The sequence below is a fragment of the Bos indicus x Bos taurus genome, chromosome 1 (assembly GCF_003369695.1).
Source record: "Bos indicus x Bos taurus breed Angus x Brahman F1 hybrid chromosome 1, Bos_hybrid_MaternalHap_v2.0, whole genome shotgun sequence".
Classification (NCBI taxonomy): domain Eukaryota; kingdom Metazoa; phylum Chordata; class Mammalia; order Artiodactyla; family Bovidae; genus Bos; species Bos indicus x Bos taurus.
In genome coordinates, this window is record NC_040076.1 from 134,042,425 (window position 1) to 134,058,470 (window position 16,046).

A 16,046-nucleotide genomic window follows, 5' to 3' on the forward strand; every position below is an offset into this window, starting at 1 on the left:
GGACAAGTGATTTTGAACCAATCTTTATTTTATTAGACACCATTCAGACTCACAAGGGAAAAAAATTTGCAAACTCCATGTTTGAACTAGGTTGTACTCTTTTAGAAGCATGCAGGAAAAAATGCAAACTTCATTGGCAGCAGAACTAATTAGACAGATTTCAATATATCTTTCGCAGCAGTCAGAATGCTGATTGGAAAGGAATTTCAAGACACAGAGTATTGCAGAAAGGAGTGAGTTTATTAAGAACAAAGAGCAGAGATAATGTGGAGTACAGTGGTCCAGACTCCTGATAGACCAAGAAAAGTCAACAGGACACTGTTAGAAAAGCGGGCCAGCTCAAGGGAGCGCCGACTGAAGGGAGAATAGATAGTGAGGGGCACTAAAAATACAGTGGCTGACTTCCTGAAACACCAGGGAGTTAGCAGCCAATTTTTATAGCCCAAGATAAAGAAAATTCCTGCTAGAAGTGTGGCATTAGGTAATTGGTTAGGGAGCTATAGAATGAGTACCAAGGGGGGCATTTTTGCCTAACTTGGCATCAGGAAGCTGGCTGGTAAGGATCAGGGGTCTTTTGGCAGCAGTTACAATGGGGCTCAGTCAGTTCCGGAGATGGCCTCGGTTCTGGGCTCTACTTCCATGGCCCCGGTTCAAGACCACACACCTGTGGCCTTGGGATAGGACTCCACAATGTCCACAGTAGATTAAAAATGAGGAATTTCTTTAATCCTCACAACAATAAGAAGTAGACTTCTTTTAGTGAGAAAAGCAAGATGGGGAATAATATATATAATATGTAACATTTTGTATAAGGAAGAAGGAATATAAAAACATGTTTATTGTATTTGCTTATTTTACATAAATAATACACAGAACTTAATGAAAATAGTTAAATCCAGTGTGAAGATTGGGGATGGTGATGCAAAGCACAGTGGTTTAGGGCAGGGATATTCTTTCACTACATATCATTTTATATTTTTTGGATTTTGGAACCATATGATTTGTATTTTGGAATCCATTCAAAAATAAAGATAGGAAGTTGAACACTTTTAAAAATTAAAAGTAAAGTCTACCTCTAAAAGTTGTCAGTTAAATGAAACTATATATGTAGCATGTGTGTGTATGTGTAGTCTTATAGAACTATGTATTTTGATAGAGAAAATTTTGTAAGTTAACTTCTAAGGAAAAAATAATCATGCATTATCCCAATGCTCAGAGGCAAATTTGTTAATATTTTTCATATTGTTTATCAATATTTATATTGTTATTTGAATATTTTTACATAAGGAGTATGTACAGTTTTTTATCCTGCATTTACCCTAAAACAAAGCCATCCTTTGTAACTTCTGTTTTTGATATCTGTAGTATACTTAATTATGTAAATGACCTTTGTCAACCTGTTTATTTGTCTGTGTTCCCATGGCCCTATCAACTCCCCAAGGACAGGGGCTGTGCCTTATTCATCTTTGTGTTCCCTGGGTGTGATTTGTGGAGAGATCTTGATAAGTATCTATTGAATAAATGCGCGCATTATTTGACCAAAATTATCTAAGGAGTCACTTATTGTTGGCCATTTGGGTCATTTCCAGTTGTTTTCACTCCTCTAAATAATGCTAGCACAGTCATCTGTATATATGAATCACAAATCACTATGCACATCTTGTTTTCTTAGGCAAAATTCCTAGAAGTGGAATTACTGGCTCAATGGATAGGAAAAATTTAAGGTTGTTGAAATCACACTGCTAATTTGCCTTCCAAAATGTTGTCCCAATATGCACTCTCAGCAGCTGCCACAGGAGGCCTGGTCCTGACATTCACTGAAATTAGGAGCTCCTGTTCCTAAAATCTTTGCTTATTGCAGGGGAAGAGAATGGCATCCCATATGCAATCCTATTGCGCTGAAGTTTCTTTAACTTTTTTAGTGAGTTTGAACAGGTTTTCAAATTTTCTCAGACATAAATTTTTTTTTAATTTTGTTTGCTCATGCACTTCATACATCTATCTACTCGGGCTTTCATATTTTTCATCTGTATCTTCTCATTTTAAATTGTGAATCTCTCTGCTTGTCTCTTTCCTCATAGGTTACCTAATCATCTCCAGGGAATTTTTTAGAGGTTTAGGGGAGATGCATATTATGGAAAATTTCCAATAAACAAAACAGTAGAGAGAAAAGTACAACAAAGTCCCAAGTTCCTATCACCCAACTTCAACAACTTTAAGCACTTTGACAATTTTATCTGTTTATTATGTTTCTTCCCCAACATACACAGTCATTTGAAAAACATTTTTTTCCTAGAGTATTTTAGGCAAATCCTAGACATCACAGCATTTCCCCCATAAATAGCCAAAGAATTTTTAAGCTGCCATATGAGTATTTCTATTTAAGAAGTGCATGGATTGACTCCACAATAAGGAATTTATTTATAACAGATTGGAATCCTGCCCTCTATCATTTCTCCACATTCATGACTCTTTCTTTATGTAAAGCGTGGCCTTTGTCTTCCTTCAGCCTACCTGCGTGTACTCCATGGGAGACTGCTGAAATATTGCAGCCACGCATTTAGGCCAAATGAATGGCCAAGGCCTTGTCAGAGTCACCCAGGTCTGCAGGAGAGGAGAACCATCAATTTGCATTTGCTGAGCATATAAACAACTCATCTCCAATGTTTGCTAACAGATTGCCCACCTTCATCAAACTCATAATTCAACAGTGTTAACACTGTTAAGTCTTAATTCATCTTCATTAAATAGCAGCTTGCAATGAGAAGGGAAATGGGTTGATTTCCGTCCCCTCCCCATGAAATAGCAGCTTCTTTGTCAGTCTGGAAACAACGAATCCCTCTGCAGACTGGGCTTCATGTTTCAAGCAGAACTCAAGACGGTGGCAGTATTTTTATTTCCTCTCTTGGGACCATTTTACCCAATTTCAAATATCTACAGAAATCAGAGTCCAAAGAAACTTTCTCAAATGGGAGGACTCTAGGTGTGCAGGGTAGAAGGAGAGGGAGAGAGAGTGTGAGAGTGCGTCTGCAAGACAGCAAAAGTCGTTTTTAAAAAATAAGTGCTTGCAAAGACAGAACTGCAGCCAGGCTGGAAGAAGAGAAGGCCACGCACCCCCCGTGCTCCAGCCTGCCGTTCCCTGTGCTAATCCCGGTGACAGCAACAGAAGCTACTGGAATCTGAGCCGCCGGCCTGACTTCAGCACCTGGCGCTGGAGGCCGGGGCTAGGGATCTGGGGAAGTTATGCTGTGGGAGCGAAGAAAGCCCAGCTTGTTGAGGCCCAGACCCACTGTGCCGGGGATCCTGAGGCCACTCCAGAGATGTCGACACGCCTTTCACGAACCAGTGAAAGCCCCTTTGCCTCTCCTGGCCTGGTGTGCTGCAACGAGAGGAGCCCGTCCCTAAGATAAGGGAACATTCTTGCTGTGAGTGTGCATGCTGTGTGTGCATGCGTGCATATGTATAGTGTGTGTGTGTGTGTGTGTGTGTGCGTGCGCTCACACGCATGTGAGTGTGCCTGTGTGTTGCTCTTGCTTCAGGAGCTGGAAGTTACAAAGCATCACCTTCAAAATGAAGCCCGCTGTCAAGTGGTAAACAAGGCGGATTCTGGGGATTAGAATGTCAAGCCAGGTCTTTGCTAACATGCACGGTGGCCGGATGGTGCCCAGAAAGGTTTTTAAAGGCTGGAGGCGGCACGAGGTGTGTGAAACCAGAGCTTTCCCTTTCCGTGGAAAAAGCAAGGGGGAACAGGAGGAGACAGGCTCTCTCACACTGAAACGTGTTTAAAGAAGAATCATTTGAATTAAAATAGATGCGCTCCCGAAATAATCTTGTTTTGAAAGCTCAGAATCTTAGGAAGAGAAAAAGGCTATCAGTACACTTACCCTTTGAATCCGTTATGGCCCTTGCTATTTATAATTTATTTTTCCTCCATGTGGCTTAAAATAATCAACAGACATTATCACATTAACTCTTGCAATCCCCCTCGCCCTTCCACAAAGTCCTGTCCTTCAGGCCACAATGGACACAGCCCCAGCCCTGTGGATGTGGCCTCCCCTGCCCTGGCGCCTCTGAGCCCCCTGGCCGGCCCGGGCCCGGGAGAACATTCCGGCCACCACAATTCACGGTCTTTCCTCATCTGCCCCAATGCCAGGTGGCGGGGAGCCTGCTGGAGGACGTCAGTGCAGGAGAGCCGTCAGGACCCCAGAGACGCCCTAGGCCACCCCCCTGCTGCAGTGTCCTAACCGGTGTCACTGCAAGGCCCACAGCAAGCTATTGTTAACAACAATAAAGCTCTGGTGTTCACAAGTTGCTTACTTTTTTAAAAAAGCAAATTAGAGAAAGGTAAAGTTATCTCAAGAGAGTGTGGGAAATAGCAGCTCACACAGTAGGTATGTGTTAACTTTAAAGAATTCACATAAAAATTCATATTATCAGTTTCTTTTGGAAAACCCAAGGTTGGGGTCAGCCCTTGAAGGGCTCTCTCTTCGAGTGACACTGAGTCCCTGAGTGGGCATACCACTTCCCCAGGAGAGATACGGCTGGCCCCCTGCAGGCTTCTGGGGTGTGACCTCTGGAAGGCAGGAGTGGAAACAGTTTTCCTGGGGGCCAAAACCTATATAATTTCCAGCTTCCCAGGTGGTGCTAGTGGTAAAGAACCCATCTGCCAATGCAGGAGACATAAGAAACACGAGTTTGATGGCTCGGTCAGGAGGAAGAAATAGCAATCCACCGCAGTATTGTTGCCTGGAGAATCCCACGGACAGAAGAACCTGGTGAGCAATAGTCCATAGGGTCGCACGTTGGACACAAGCAAAGCGACTTAGCGTGCACGCGCGCACACACACACGTTTTAAGAAAAAAATACAAAGTTAGAGATACAAAGTTAAATGTAAAACAAATATTTATTTAGAATGAGAAAAGAAATGATAGCAAATTAAAAATTTGGTGACAAATATCAATGACGACAATTACGAGCTATACAATGATAACAATATCCTTACCACAAAATCCTGAAAGATAATATAATTTTAAAAAATAATACTTCAATCATGACAAACCTCTTTAATACTCTTTTTTAATGTTGTTTTTTGACTGCATACTCTTTGATTAAGTCTTCTTATGAAAATGATTGTGTAATATTTTCTCTAGAGAGAATAGATAAAAATTCACTCTTTCCCTTAGATCAGCTGTTTGAAATTTGGTTTAAGTTACTGAGGAGCCTGGTGGGCTACAGTCCACAGGGTCGCAAAGAGTCGGACACGACTGAGCGAGCGACTTGACTTGACTTGATTGATAGCACAAAAGAGTTTCTTCCAGCTTCACCTCTTGTTACTGGTAGTGTCACATGAATTTTTAGGGTTGTTGTCAAATTTAAGAAAACTTTTATCAAATTTCTTTCATATCTGAGCTGCTGCAATTGTGCTTGAGGTTTGAAATACTGTTACAGGCCTGTGCCTATAACATAGTAATTCTAATCAGTTCTGTTTTACATGATTCCCATTGAGAAAGGGAAAAGAACATACAGTACAATTATAATTGTCTGTTCTGCCTTACTGAGTATATTCTTGCATAAGTGAACTTCAGTTTTGACTAGGCATTGATGAGAATTGAATCCATTGCTTACAATTTTATTTGCTGAATAATTAGAAGATTATCTTACCATAGTCTGTGTATGTTTCAAGCCTTATGTCTCCTGCATTACTCACATATTTCAGGAGCTGGATGCCTCGGGTGCTGAGAGAGTTTGCAGAATGGGCAGTAGGCACATTCTTGGAAGTCATTCCTATACTAGCATGGCCAGCAATGATTTATCATTGACAGTGATGCAAACCAGAGAAATACATCCCACTAAACCCAAAGAGGAACTAAAAAGCCTCTTGATGAAAGTGAAAGTGGAGAGTGGAAAAGTTGGCTTAAAGCTCAACATTCAGAAAATGAAGATCATGGCATCTGGTCCCATCACTTCATGGGAAATAGATGGGGAAACAGTGGAAACAGTGTCAGACTTTATTTTTTGGGCTCCAAAATCACTACAGATGGTGACTGCGGCCATGAAATTAAAAGACGCTTACTCCTTGGAAGGAAAGTTATGTCCAACCTAGATAGCATATCCAAAAGCGGAGACATTACTTTGCCAACAAAGGTCCGTCTAGTCAAGGCTATGGTTTTTCCTGTGGTCATGTATGGATGTGAGAGTTGGACTGTGAAGAAAGCTGAGTGCCAAAGAATTGATGCTTTTGAACTGTGGTGTTGAAGACTCTTGAGAGTCCCTTGGACTGCAAGGAGATCCAACCAGTCCATTCTGAAGGAGATCAGCCCTGGGATTTCTTTGGAAGGAATGATGCTAAAGCTGAAACTCCAGTACTTTGGCCACCTCATGCGAAGAGTTGACTCATTGGAAAAGACTCTGATGCTGGGAGGGATTGGGGGCAAGAGGAGAAGGGGACGACAGAAGATGAGTTGGCTGGATGGTGTCACTGACTCAATGGACATGAGTCTGAGTGAATTCCGGGAGTTGGTGATAGACAGGGAGGCCTGGTGTGCTGCGATTCATGGGGTTGCAAAGAGTCAGACACGACTGAGTGACTGAACTGAACTGAAACCCAAATTCAATCCATCCAACTCAAACCACTGTAACAGACACAGAAAAGCCCTTAGCCACTCCAGTGCCACCAGTGACACAGAGAGAAGCTTGACAGAGCAGACGAAAGGATGGAGAGTGATACTGGTTGCACTGTTGCCATTCAAACCCCTCAGCTTTGCAAACTTTGCAAATATGTGGGTCCATCTGCATATATTGTGACTGTCCCTCCCTAGAGTCTTGACGGGAACTAGAAAGTTGGAGGCCCAAAGTCAAAGCTTTACTCGCTTATGAGTGAATTAGCCTCTGATGGATAATAACAATCTCACTCCCCACTTTCCTGAATGGAAAAGAAAGATGTTAAGTAACTTGTAGAGATGCTGGACTTTCACATCACCCACAGCCCCTGGGACCTGAGCCAGAACCCGGTGTGAGTGCCCTTTACTGCTTCATCACGAGTTGTTGTGGTGCTTGTCAATTGTTGAAGAGACTTACTTCTGCAAAACTATCTTTTGGAGTTTTGTCAAAATCTGTATCTCGTGGAGGAAATGCATCTTTGCATTTCAACTCAAACTCATCCATTCAGATGGCCTTGCCCACCAGATGCCCCATCACAGAAAAATGGCAGAGGACTGCTGTGCTGGTGGGAGACCCTTGTTTGCAGAGAGATGCAAGAACTACCTGAGCATATTGGGCCCAAGATTAGATGCCTCCTGAACCATCCTTAGCCCAAAGTGCTTTCCACTGAGACTCAGAGCAGAGTCTCTGCTTTAAGGTAGCTCTATAGTTTCTTCTCACACCTGGTGAAACACTACATGTACAGATGGGTCTTACTTCATATGTTGGTCAGGTATTGTGCCAACGTTGTGTAACCACCCACTTCAAAACCCTATGACTTGAAACAATCATCATTTATTCTTGGGGATTTGAAAGGTTGGCTGGAGAGGCTCTTTTTCCTGCCATAGGATTGTGAGCCTAATGTGGTTTGCTCCACACATTTCTCATCTTCCTTGGACCAGAGGACTGGCCTAGACATGCTCTTCTCAGAATGATGGCAGAGGTTCAAGGTGATGAGTAGAAACATGTGAGGCCTCTTAAGACAGGCTTGGAACTGGCACACTACAGCTTCCATCCACATGCCATTGGTCAAAACAAATCCTGTGGTCAAAATCAAAGTACAGGAGGTAAAGGGTACTCCATTCCTAAGGCTACGGAAAGGGTGTAAATGCCAAGAGGAATGAAAACTTGGGTCAATAATTCAATCTTCCACACCTAGCAAGGAGCACAGATGACAGATGGGCAAGTCCAGCAGCCCACTGTAGAGATGAGAGAATTGGGGAGTGCCACAGACAACACAGCTTTAGCAGGGCATTTGGCAGGGGCCAACGTGGACAGCTGGGTAGATTTATTGCTGAACCACTGTGTCCAAAGAGCATTGACTAATGGATTGATGTCCATCTGGAAGAGGTTTGCAGTGGCATACCATTAGCTTCTGCCCTGCCCCACTGTTTGCATCCACATTTTGGATGTAGGTATTGGAATCATGTCTTACCAGACCTGCAGGTGATAGCCTGACTATCAATGAGGAGCATGATTAATATGTTTTGATGGCAATTTCAAAATTCAAATTGGTATTAACAGGCTGGATTTATGGGTCCAAAGCAAGAATGAATAAATAAAAAGGGAATTAACATTTATTGAACATCTACTATATGCCAGGCACATGTTTTATTTAATCCTTGCAACAACACTTTAAAGCAAATATGCTTTTCTTTTTCAGATTAAAAAACTATATCCTAGAAAAAGAAGAATAAACTATATCCAAATCAAGAAAAAGGAAGGAAATAAAAAGAAGTATGAAAATAAAACAGAGACTAGAAAAACAATAGAGAAAATCAATAAAACTAAAGTTGATTCTTTAAATAAAGATCAATAAAATGGATGAAACTTTAGCTAAGCTGATCAAGGAAAAAGGGAGGAAACTCAAGTCATTAAAATCATGAATGAGAGAACATTATTACTGACCTTACATAAATAAGAAGTATTATAAGGGAATACTATAAATAACTTTATATCAGTAAATTCTATAACTTAGATACAATGAACAAATTTTTAGAAAGATACAAGTTACTAAGACTGTCTCAAGAAGAAACAGAAAATCTGAATAGGCCTATGACAAGAAATCAAACAAGTAATTTAAAAATTTCTCATAAAGATAAGTAGTCCTGGTCCAGAGGGATTCACTGGTGAATTCTACTGAACGTTAAAGAAGAATTAATACCAACTCTTCACAAATTCTTAGGAAAATTAGAAGAGGAGGAAATATTTCTCAACCCATTTTACTAAGCCAATGTTACCCCAATATCAAAACCAGATAAGGACATCATACTCGCACACACCAAAAGAATCCTACAGAATTGCATGACTAAAGATATAAAAATCCTCAACAAAATATTTGCAAACCAAAACCAGCAACATATATGCCATCAAATTACATGGCATATAAACAATTATATGCCATGAAAAAATGCATTATCCCAAGAATACAAAGTTGGTTTAACCTTCAAAAATCAATTAATATAATACACCATATTGGGCTTCCCTGGTAGCTCAGTGGTAAAGAATCCGCTTGCAATGCAGGAGATCTAAGAGATGTGGATTCAGTCCCTGGGTTGGGGAGATCCCCTGGAAAAGAGCCTGGCAATCCACTCCAGAATTCTTGCCTGGAGAATCCCATGGATAGAGGAGCCTGGCAGGCTAGAGTCCACAGGGTCTCAAAGAGTCAGACATGACTGAAGTAACTTAGCACAAGCATGAGGAATACACCATATTAATGGAATAAAGACAGAAACCATGAGATAATTTCAACAAATGCAGAAAACATATTTGACAAAAATCAATACATTTTCATGATACAAGCACTCAACAAACTAGGAACAAAAAGGAACTTCCTCTATCTGCTACACAGCATTTATGCAAAACCCACAACTAGCGTCATACTAATGAGTGAAAGATTAAACACTGTCTCCTAAGATTAGGAACAAGGTCAAGTTGTCCATTCTCACAAATTTTTTAAACCATGTACAGGAGTTTCTAGTCAAGACAATTAGGTATGAGAAAGAAATAAAAGGCATCGAGATTGGAAAGAAGAAGTAAAAGTCCATTTTCAGATGCCATGGTCTTGTTTATAGAAATGTTAAACAATCTACAAAAACACTATTAGAACTAAAAAATGAATTCAATAATGTGGTAAGATACAATACCAGTATTAAAAAATAAACTATATTTTATACACTAACAATCAAAATTAAACAGTTTAAAATTGGAATTAATAAAGCAATTCCATTTACAATAGCATCCAAAAGAATAAATACTTAGGTTTAAATTTAACAAAATTAAAAAAAAAAAAAGAAATACAAAACTTGACTTGTTGAAAGAAAATAAAGAAGAGCTAAATAAATGAAAAGACATACCACGTTCATTTTTTGGAAGACTTAATATTATTAAGATTGCAACCAGAAGTAGGAGTTGGGGAGGAACTTGGCAGTGACGTGAAGCCCTCACGTGACCAGGAGCTGCAGACTGACACAGCCTTCAGTGTAGTAGTCACTCCTGTCTGGGTACCAGCTCTCCGCTGCTCCCTCACACCCGGCTAGCTTCAGACCTGAGGCAAGCAGATCAGGTCTGTAGGACGAAGCGTGGCAGTGGGGTATTTGTGGCAAGAATCAAAAGGAGAAGGAGACAGCAAGTACAGGCCCAGAAAAATGATCAGGGAAAAAAAACCTCATCATGGTGAATATCCACTAGGAAAAGAAAGAAATGGAGCAGCCCATGGAGAAGGCAATGGCACCCCACTCCAGTACTCTTGCCTGGGAAATCCCATGGACAGAGGAGCCTGGTAGGCTGCAGTCCATGGGGTCACAAAGAGTCGGACACAACTGAGCAACTTCACTTTCACTTTCCACTTTCATGCATTGGAGAAGGAAATGGCAACCCACTCCAGTGTTCTTGCCTGGAGAATCCCAGGGATGGTGGAGCCTGGTGGGCTGCCGTCTATGGGGTCGCACAGAGTCGGACACGACTGAAGCGACTTAGTAGTAGTAGTAGTAGTATGCAGAATGGACAGGAAGACTGCCCTTTGGAAGGCAGTGAATGCCACCAGTCAGCAAGAAATCATAGAGAGTGACAGGCTCACAGACTTGCCTCTAATTTCCCATGAGCCATGCCCAGTAGGCAGGACAATGATGGGATCAGTAGAGATGGAGATGATATGGAAATTTTCATAGAAGAGTTGAGAGAAATTAGGAGAAAACAGGGAGCTGTAATTGAGGAACTGTCTTCCTATCCTCATGGGGGAGGTCTCTAATCATCAGGACCATCATGACGAACTTTGCCTTATGCCTTGACTCCTGCCATTTTCCATGAGATTAATACTGTGATTCCCACTGTTGTCCTCTTTATCCTTGCATTTTCTTGTTAATGCCTTTACTGGCACATTTGCTGTGAACCTTATGTAATCTCCATGTGTCAGATGAGTTCTGTGTTACCAGCTTCTAATTGGAGATTGCCATGGCACTCAATCTAAGTTTCCACCAACCATAGAGTTTCGCCCATTTGCATGGAAAAATGCAAAGTTAATAAAGCAACTAAAAAGCAAAAAAAAAAAAATATATATATATATATATAGTTAAGATGGCAATACCTCCCAACTTAATCTACAGATTCAATGCAATGCCTATTAAAATATCAACTGCCAATTTCTTCAGAAATTGAAGAACTGATCCTAAAATTCATGTAGAAATTTAAGATATCCAGAAAAGTCAAAGCAACCTTAAAAACAAAGAACTAAGTTGAAAGACCTACACTTCCCAATTTCAAAACTTACTACAGTGCTATGGTATTCAATACTGTGTGGTGCTGGCATAAGACAGACATACAGATCAATGGGATAGAATTGAGAGTCCAGAAATAAACGGTTGATTGATTTTTAACAAGGGTGCCAAGTCCATTCAAAGGGGAAAGAAGAGTTTCTTCAACTAATGGTCCGAGGACAACTGAAATCTTCATAAACTAAGATTTGGCAACAGACCCTTAGATATGACACCAGAAGCATGAGCAACAAAAGAGAAAATCGATAAATTGAACACCAACAAAATTAAAAACTTTTGTCCTTTCAAGGAATATTAACAAGAAAGTAAAAAGACAATACACAGAATGGGAGAAAAAAGTTTCAAAACATATATCTGATCTGAGACTTGTATCTGTAATAAATAAAGAATTCTAGAGCTCAAAAGTTTAAAAAAAAATAAAAATAACCCAATGCAAATATGGGCAAGGATTTTAAAAGACATTTCTCCACAGAAGACACATGGCCAATAGGTACATGAAAAGATGCTCAAAATTGTTAGTCATTAGGGAAATGTAAACCAAAACTATTAAGAGATACTACTTCACATCCACTAAAAGCATATAATTAAAAAAAAAAAAAAAAAAGACAGACAAGTTGTGTCTGTGAGGAGTTGAAGAAAGTAGAAGTCCCATATGTTGTTAATGACAATGTAAAATGGTACAGCCATTTTGGAAAATAGTTTGGCAGTTTCTCAAAAGGTAAATGTATGATCATCACAATAAACTAGCCATTCCACTCAGAAGTATATACCCAAGAGAAAGGAAAACATACATGCACACAAAGACTTACACACAAATGTTCATAGCAGCATTATTCACAATAGCCAAAAAGTGAGAACAACCCAAATGTTTGTCAACTGATGAATGGATACACAAATATGGTACATCAGACAATATTATATTAATTGGCCATAAGACAGAATGAAGTACTGATCAGATCAGATCAGATCAGTCGCTCAGTCGTGTCTGACTCTTTGCGACCCCATGAATCTCAGCACGCCAGGCCTCCCTGTCCATCACCAACGCCCAGAGTTCACTGAGACTCACGTCCATCGAGTCAGTGATGCCATCCAGCCATCTCATCCTCTGTCGTCCCCTTCTCCTCCTGCCCCCAATCCCTCCAGCATCAGAGTCTTCTCCAATGAGTCAGCTCTTCGCATGAGGTGGCCAAAGTACTGGAGTTTCAGCTTCAGCATCATTCCTTCCAAAGAAATCCCAGGACTGATCTCCTTCAGAATGGACTGGCTATTAAAAAACATCATGAATTTTGAAAGCTTTATACTAAGTGAAAGAAGCCACACACAAAAGACCACATATTGCATGATTCCATTTACAGGAAATGTCCAGAATAAGCAAATACATAGGCAAAAGTAGACTAGTAATTGCTCAAGTCTAGGGCCTGGAAGTCCCACTCCAGCACTCTTGCCTGGAAAATCCCATGGGCGGAGGAGCCTGGTAGGCTGCAGTCCATGGGGTCGCTAGAGTCAGACACGACTGAGCGACTTCACTTTCACTTTTCACCTTCATGCATTGGAGAAGGAAATGGCAGCCCACTCCAGTGTTCTTGCCTGGAGAATCCCAGGGACGGGGGAGCCTGGTGGGCTGCCGTCTATGGGGTCGCACAGAGTCGGACACAACTGAAGTGACTTAGCAGCAGCAGCAGCAGCAGGACTTGGAAGTAGGAGGGGAATGCAAGTTGACTGTAAATAGGTATGGGAATATTTTTATTAAATGGGGACAAAAATTTTCTGAAATTATGTTGTGGTAATGGTTGTACAGGGCTTCACAGGTGGCGCTAATGGTAAAGAACCTCCCTGCCAATGCAGGAGATGTTAAAAGACACAGGTTCAATCCCTGGGTCAGGAAGATCCCCTGAAGGAGGACATGGCAATGCATTCCAGTATTGTTGACTGGAGAATCCCATGGACAGAGGAGCCTGTCAGGCTACAAGCCATAGGATGGCAAGGAGTCAGACATGGTTAAAGTGACTTACCACTCATGCATGCACACAATGGCTGCACAACCCTGTGAATAGAGTAAAAAACAGTGAATTGGATGCTTAAATGGGTGAATTATGTGATATGTAACATATGACAATAAAGCTCTTTTTTAAAAAGTGCACAGGTGAAAAAAAAAAAGCTCTCTTCTAGGAAAGTGCTTGTCATACTTTAATGTGCATGCAGCTCCCCTTGGGGACTTGTTGAAATGCAGATTCTGATTCGTAGGTCTAGGAAAGAGCTTAAGATTCTGTGTTTCTAAAATCTGTCTGTAGCACACCTTGGAGAGCAAGACTCTAAGGTAGCTACACAGTTTCCTCAGGGTTAGACAGCTAGTATGTGGGGAAAACCAGGCTTCCATTTTGTGTGACAACAGAATTCATATCTAGTGGTTAAGTGCAGAGTAGATTACCCAGCTTCTCATCACCTGTTGTAAAAAAAACAGTCAGAGGCTTTATAACCATAACCTCAATGTATTAAGAGTTCATCCCAGTCACTGCATCTCTGAATAAAGTCTTTTTTTCAAAAGATTCATTTATTTTATTTTTTTTATTTTTTGGCTGTGGTGTGTCTTTGTTGCTTCACGCGGCTTTCCAGGTGAGCAGGGACTACTCTTCAGTGTGTGGGCTTCTCTTGCTGTGGAGCACTGGTGCTAGGCACACGGGCTGAGTAGTCGTAGCTCACTGGCTCCAGACCACATGCTCAGTAGATGTGGAGCATGGGCTCAGCTGCACTGCAGCATGTGGGATCTTCCCAGAGCAGGAATTAAACCCATGCCCTCTGCATTGGCAGGAGGATTCTTACCATTGGCCCACCAGGGAAGTCCTGTAATATACTTTTAAAAATACCTTCTTCTTTTAAAAATACTTTCAGAATAAAGCCAAGCTGAATTAATTGAAGTAGAGGGTCCATCCTAGTAAGGAACAGGTCGCCTCCCCTGGAATCCCAGGTTCAGATGTGAGAGCCACATTTAAGAGGAACACTAGAAAACCATAGTTTACCTAGAAAAAGCTAACCTGCATAGTGAGGGGATTCAAAATCTTGCCAAAAGGAGAACAGACAAAATGATTGATGAGGTTTATACTCCAGAAGTAAAGATTCAGGCAAGCTATAATATCTTTAAATAAAGTCTACTTTAAAAGAAGAAATTGATGTTTTCTATGTGACACAGAGGGCAGAATAAAGATTAAGAAAGGAATATTATAGGGAAGTCACTCCAATAAATTTTAAAAGTAATAAAACTCTAATAATTAAAACCTTCCTATATCATTCAGAACTCAGAAACTAAACACAAATTGGCTTAAGCCATGTGGAAAGTCTATTTTTCACATAACATAAAAGTCTAGAAATAGGTTTCAGGCACTCTATCATTCCATAGTTTTTTCCTATGCTGGCTTCAGTTTTGGACATAGTCTCTTTCACGGGTGGTAAAGTGGTCAACAGAAGCACCAGACTTAGATTCTATCAGTTTGAAAGCCAAGAGAATGAGTGTGGCTCCTTCTCAGGGGCTCCATCAAACCTCTCAGGGCTGACTTTCACTGGACAGCTTGAATCACATGCCCATTTATGAACCAATCATTACGGTCATAGTGTGAAACAGGATGATTCACCAGGCTTGGATCACTGGCCCGCCACTGATGCTGAGAGCTAGGCTCAGTCCTGCCCAAACCACAAGGACTGAAATTGGAGGAGGGGTGGTTCTCTAAAGGAAAATAGCCTGGGTACTCCCTCCAGAAGAAGGGAGACTAGAAGTTTGTCAGGGAAACCAACAGATTTCCACAAACTGCCTGCTTTGATTAAAGAGGCTCCTTTAGGAAGGATGGAGGGAGAGAGCTCCCTACCTCTGGAGACATCCAAACAGGCTGGATGACCCCCAGGAACCCTGCCCAGTAGGGAGCAGTGGATGGGAGTCATGTCTTAGATGGTCACCTCTCTTCCAAGGACAATGGCTGTCCATTGCATTCACTCTTGCTCTCAAGCACTCACTTCTGCCTCAAAACATTTAACACCTCTTATCATAAAGCAGCTTCCCAATTCATAGCACACAAACCTTTCTAGGCTCTTTTGGAAATAGACTTATTTCCTTTTGTCTTTCCTCCTAAACCAACCTTGTGGACTTGATGTACTCATTCTCTGTCATTGGCCTTGGCTTTCTGTCTTTGCCCTAATCAAAGATGCTCTTTCCAAGGACACATTGGAGTGAAGCATCAGAAGAGTGTTATCATGTCTTCTGTAGATAGTACTCTTTGGGAAGTCACTTCTTATTCAAGGTGACTTATCATTTTGTTCTGCAAGAAAAGAAGACCACTCAAGCTAACTAAAGAAAGGTGTGTGTGTGTGTGTGTGTGTGTGTGTGTGTGTGTGTGTAGCAGTGCTGACATTGTGAGGATATGGAAGTGCTTGGGGGTATCTAGAACAGGAATCATTGCCAACCAGCAGGCCTCACAGAAGCTGAAAATCTCTGAGTTCCTGCTTCAGAATAGCCTGGGACTTGGGCAGCAAGTGTTCACACAGCCCTCCCCAGCACTCAGCCACATTCACCTGGTTAGCCACTGGTC

At 41.3% G+C, this 16,046-nt stretch overlaps 1 pseudogene; it reads left to right on the plus strand.

Annotated features, from left to right (window-relative positions):
- Positions 1–10,670: 10,670 nt before the first annotated feature.
- Positions 10,671–11,224, plus strand: LOC113899221 (annotated as a pseudogene).
- Positions 11,225–16,046: the final 4,822 nt, after the last annotated feature.